We start from the raw sequence: 6474 nt of genomic DNA, 5'->3' as shown, positions 1-6474 counted from the left end.
GGTGGTAAAGATGGTACACGACAAAGACATTCATAAATTTGTGTACTATTACATGCTAAAAATGAAATACTAACACTCAAATTTGACCATAAATATTAGACGTTGTTGTTAATGTTTACACGTTGTGTGTAATACAAAATATTATTGTTAATGTCTTGACCAATGATGAGTATGTACATTCAACCTTTGTAAATCTAAAGATTAACTATTCATTAGTTTAAGCAAATATAAAGAATTTCATTTTTTGTCAATGAAATTTACACCAGAAAAAGACCCAATATAACCCAATGTACACACATGACACTCATTACTGTTTCTATAGATTATTGTACATTTCTTGTAGCACCAAACAACACCAAACAATTAATATAACCCTAATCTACTCACATAACACTCATTCAAGAAAATACCAAAGCACAAGTAATAGAACCTATTAAATGAAAATTATTTTCTAACAAAAACATACATTATGGTTGATAAACTTTTATAATATCTATTATCTACAGCTACTTTTACTTACTCCATAAAATTCTTTATGTATTTCAAAGAAGAAAATGAGTTTCTCACCTGATATGATAGAGAGATAATATCAACTTCTGGCAGAAAATTCTAAAAATGAGGAGGAGCTAATCTGAAAATGATGAGGAGAATTGCATGAGAAGTAGATTTATGGGAAAAACTCGATAATAGCAAAGTCGAGTAACATTAATAACTCGATTTCCGATTAATCGAGTTAAGCTTCACATGCAAAAATAGGTGATTTGATATCGGGTCAGAACGTACTAGAGACAACTCGATTATTGTGAAGTCGAGTAATACTGATAAGTGATTACAAATCCCGCCAGTAACTCGATTTGTGCAATGCCAAGTTCTAAACAGTTACGCGGGAATATTTTATTGCCCAAAATCCACGCTGGAGGACCAGTGTGTCAAGAACCTGCACATAACTCGGCCCTGGAATGATCGAGTATTTTAGTAACTCGGCTTTAGGGAGATTGAGTATCAAAACAGGGACACGCCCCTATATAGTTTCGGAATAGGGGCATAAGGCCAATTATTTTCCCCAAAAGGGGCAAAAGGCCAGAATGTCCTACATATAGATACAATGATTGGTGTGACATTTATCATTAACTAGATTCTATAATTGTCCTATGCTACAAAATTCTTGCATGCTAACTCTATCACTATGTTTTGAAAATATGTCAAATGAGGTGAGTAAATGTTGATAACATTGACAAAAGCTAATTTTGATTAGATTGCAACCGACCTGGCGCCGCGTGCCAAGATCCTCGATTCGTTGGTGGAGATGGAATCACCTTTTACTTCCATGGCAAAAAAGCGGTTAAAAGTACAATAAATCTTACCCTACATGCCTATTCTAAAGTACCTACATACAGTAGAACCTACTTAGCTATACTTGTCTTAGCTTTAATCCCCAATTGGACTTGATCTTGTAGAAGATTTCTCCTTTGCATGAATCTCCCTATCCATGACTAACTCCACAGCAGCCTTTTTGATTGTTGTAGCTTTGCAAAGTTCTTCAATCCACGCTTGGGATGAACTGAAAGTAGCTTGTTACACAACCTTAGGCTCACAAACGTTGCAGCAACTCCTGTTATGCATGTGTATCTCTGTCTCTTTGATGATGGTTGTAAAATATATCTTTTATATGCTCAGGAACCCTAGTGCATGAATTCATACAAAGCCAAGTCATCATGGGCTGAAAATAGAACTGAACATTTAGTTTTCCCTAAGTTTGATATATTGAGAGGTGTCAAGCTAGGTATCAAAATTCATTAAATCTTGATAAACTGATAGATATTGAGCCATGTATCGAAACTTGCGAATACAATTTTTCTTGAGTAGTCTTGTGTTTTCAATCATACCAATTGTTTATTAAACTTGTTTATCCCTATGAGGTCTTCTCCAATTGTTTATTAAACTTGTTTATCCCTATGAGGTCTTCTTGAATATACTAGAATCTAAGACTCAAATACATATAAAGTGTGTTTTGTTGAAGGATAAGCCAATACAAAAATTTATGAGCCTTAAAATCTTGTTCATTTTCCCTCAGATATAATACCAATAGTACCACGATTGATGTAGCATGTGATTGTACCTAGTACACAAAAGTTCTATTTTTATAGAATTTGAGTTAATTGATTAATTCGGTCTTACGTACCCCCCCCCCCTTTTTTATTTTTTATTTATAGATTTTGGTTGCAGTTTTTTGAATATATAAAGACATGCTAGTTGCTAACCCATGCTATGCACGAGAATAGCTACTAGATGAGTTCCAGGGAAAAAAAAAGCCATCATTTTTGAGTTGGAGTAGTAAGCAAAAATGCATGAAATTAAAAAAAATATATATATTGAAAAAAAATAGCACAAAGTTTTATTACTAATGTTGTCTTATTTATTAGTTTTTTATGGCAAGGAATAAGAGAGAATGTTGCGTCTCTGATTTAGTTAGTGTTGTATATATAGGTATATACAAGATAGATTGTAATATATATACCAAAATGTGCCTATTGAAATGTCATAACTTTTTAAATTGGATATATCAAAAGGTGCATAATGAAAGGTCATATCCTTTCATATTAGATATATATTAAGGGTTCCTATTGAATGAAAATATGCTTGTTGAACGAAAGTGTGTCTATTAAATGAAAATGTGTCTATTGAATTAAAAGCTACCTATTCAATGAAAATGTGTCTATTGACGGAAAAATATGCATATTGAATGAAACAGTGCCTATTGAAGGGTCATAATCCTTTAGGTATAAATAGTGGCTTATATTCGTGTGGTAACTTCTTCTCAACTTCTTTTTTTTCATCTTTCTTAGAAGTAAAAGAAACTTGTGGGTTTTCTCCAAAATTACTATTTGTAGAATCCAATAAACTTAGTTGTATCTTGGGGCCAAATTTGTAGTGACTCTTTTGCAACTCTTTTGTGTGGGCAAATATTGTCTAAGGATAACATTCAAGGACATTAATCACTAGAACATGTAATTTTCTTTTTATTTTTAAAAGCAACCAAATACAGAAATCAAAACTTTTTTATTTTTATTTTGGATTAGTAGAATGTTTTTTAAAAATATTCACAAACTTGACTGACATTTATGAATATATATATATATATATATTGTTAATTAATAAGAAAAAGTACATCCATGTATAAGCCAATCATTATGAGGATTTTTTAACCTTCCGACTTATCAAAAAAAGATGAAATCTTAACCTTCCAAAAAATTGTTAAAAATGTTTTTTTGGACTAGAAAGGGGAGTCTATGAATAGGTAATGAAGATCGATAACCTATTGGAAGAAAATATTAGTACTAGACACATAACTAAATTGAGAATCTACCATTTGGTGACTTTTGTTTTTTAAGCAATTATGCCATAGCTTAAATCGTCGATTTGATTTCAATTTCAAGAGATCTCAGAACTGGAACTGATAACAAGATACTAGTTTGTGCTCAAAAGCCAAAGCTCTCCATATATTTCTCATCCATTTTGTCCTTGATGCCTTCAATTGCAAGGATAACTGAAGTGTTATGCACTAGTATGAATATCTACCAAATTGATTTATTAAAGACAGCTAACCAGAACTGAGGACATCATTTTTTGTAAGAGCATTTTCACATCATTTTTTGTAAGGGCATTTTCACTACTTGGGTCAACTGCTTAAACAACTCATCCATTAAGCATGAGTTACCTTAGTCAATTACCCATATTTGGTAGAACCCATTCAACCCCCGTAAAGAGGGGAAAAAACAGGAGGTTGAGAAACACACACAAATATATTAAAAAGAGAAGTTGGAATATAGGAGCCATTCTAGTCATTTATCAATCATAAGAGTGACAAGAAATTTGATCAATCATCACCAGATACAAAACAAGTCCCACAAAATGCAGAGAAGAAAAATTAAACTCTAATATCATAGACCAAAGCTAATAGATATGAGTCATTGGTTATTCAAATAATACTCTAATGCATAAAATTAGATGAGTTGAGTTCAAGTTATACCCAATGTAACTTTTGTTAATGTTACATCACTCAATAACTTTTTATTGGATGAGTTTTTGACAAATCCTCCGGATTACTTTGCCACTTTATCCTGTCGATACTTGCAAAAGATCAGGATTATGATATATCAATAACTATTTCATCTTTTTTTTTTTTTTTTTTGTGTGTGTGTGTGTGTGTGTGGAAAATTACACACATACACATACATCTGATGGATCTTGAACGCATGATCTCACCCACTACCAAGCTTACATGAGGAGGGGGTGTTCATGGAGCTAGATCTCCTCGGCATTCCATCTTTAAAATATTTAATTTTGTATTTTAATATTATACAAAAAACATAAGTTTAGTGATTTAAAAAATGTGTTTGTGTGCACAATAATAAATACCACAATACATTTATGCAAAATTTGATAATTTTTTAAGAAAACAAGTAGAGAAGCAAATAAAACCCTAGACTTTGTGCAGTCTAAACAATATCTACACCAATGACTCATTTAGTTAATTCTGATACTAAGGCTTAAACTCTGTGTGTGTACATATATGCATATATATGTGTGTGTATATATATATATATATTTATATATGTATTTGTATGTATGTATTAAGTAATAAGGAAATTTATTAATAAAAGGAAAGCTCAAAGGCATAACTACAAAATAATCATTCATAAATCTAGCAAAATTTTTTAGAAATCCTTGAAAGGGAAAAAAGATGTACAAGACCTACAGCATGAAGATAAAAGTTCTACAAGATATACTGAACTTGTTGATTGACAGTATTTTCAGGGACAAAATAATCATTTAGTCATGAACATGTATATGATTTTCTTAAGCTAGAGGATATAGACATAATAGACAGCTAAGTCCCAAAAAAAAAAAACAAAAAAGAGAGAGAAAGAAAGTGTTTTCTTACTAATCCTTATCATTCTCCTCACAAGCATGAAGGAGTTCAACACATGCATGCTTGACATGCGCTGCACCAACACTGTACCAAGAAGGAAAGGAACATATAATTGTATTGTTGAGACAATCATGGAAAGAAGAAAAATTATAAACTAGATAACTAGATGCATTCTCAGTCANAAGATAAAAGTTCTACAAGATATACTGTACTTGTTGATTGACAGTATTTTCAGGGACAAAATAATCATTTAGTCATGAACATGTATATGATTTTCTTAAGCTAGAGGATATAGACATAATAGACAGCTAAGTCCCAAAAAAAAAAAACAAAAAAGAGAGAGAAAGAAAGTGTTTTCTTACTAATCCTTATCATTCTCCTCACAAGCATGAAGGAGTTCAACACATGCATGCTTGACATGCGCTGCACCAACACTGTACCAAGAAGGAAAGGAACATATAATTGTATTGTTGAGACAATCATGGAAAGAAGAAAAATTATAAACTCAGATAACTAGATGCATTCTCAGTCCATGTGATTAATGCTGCGACTAAATAACGACTCAAACACTCATATTCATAGTGTTTTCAGGTAGAATGGAAAGGGTAGTACTGCCAAAACTAAATAGGACACAATCATCTGAACTCTAGACCACACACACACTACCCCTTAAAGAGGGTACATCCTCTAGAACAGTCATTACATGAGATGAAAGCTGTAGCTACAAAACTCAAACTCATAAAGAAAGGGGAAAAACTTCTCCTTGGGGTTGGGCAATTATAGTAAAAAAAAAAAAAAAAAATTTGAAATAGCAACTCATTTTCATAATTAGATATGCAGACTTTCTGACCCCACCACCCTCCCCCCCTAAAAAAAAAAAAAACACATTACACTTAAGTTAGATTATTCCAAAAAATAAACACATTTCTTTATTGTAACATAATATGAAGTGTTACCTGTTCGATTGCTCAAATAATTCACGAGCGGAAACATTAACCTGATGGAAATCAACATTCTCTTGGTTGCTGCAGATAAGTATGGAAAATGGATTATAAATTCATAATCAACTTTATTTTACAAATGATAATCAAGTTATTCAACTTAAACTGCATAAATCACGAACTTATTCAAACTTACGCAAATTCATGAACTTATTAACATGTCTAATGTACATCGGTCAACTGCAGTGAACTACAATTTTGTGCAGACATGCAGTAGCTGGTGACTGCTCTCACAGCATAATCTGGTTGAGTATTTTTCTTCATTTGTTGTATTTGCCAGAATTGGTCATCCACATATCCCTGAAAACAGTTAAACATTTTCCAAAAACTTAGCATTTTCTTTCCAAACCGCAATTGATAAACCATTTCAACTTATCAATAAAAAGTTATAAGATTTGAAAGAAACCAAAAGCAATTTTTTCAATCTACTTATAAAAAAATGTTATTTTCCCAAAAATCTTGTAATGAAAATATGAAATCATACAAAGCAAGAGTGATAGTGGAAAACGTCGCACAAATAAAAATCATTTTATCATGTCA

This window comes from Quercus suber, unplaced genomic scaffold, assembly GCF_002906115.3.
Source record: "Quercus suber isolate HL8 unplaced genomic scaffold, Cork oak 2.0 scaffold_161, whole genome shotgun sequence".
In the NCBI taxonomy this organism is placed as follows: domain Eukaryota; kingdom Viridiplantae; phylum Streptophyta; class Magnoliopsida; order Fagales; family Fagaceae; genus Quercus; species Quercus suber.
This window is presented reverse-complemented; position numbering follows the sequence as displayed.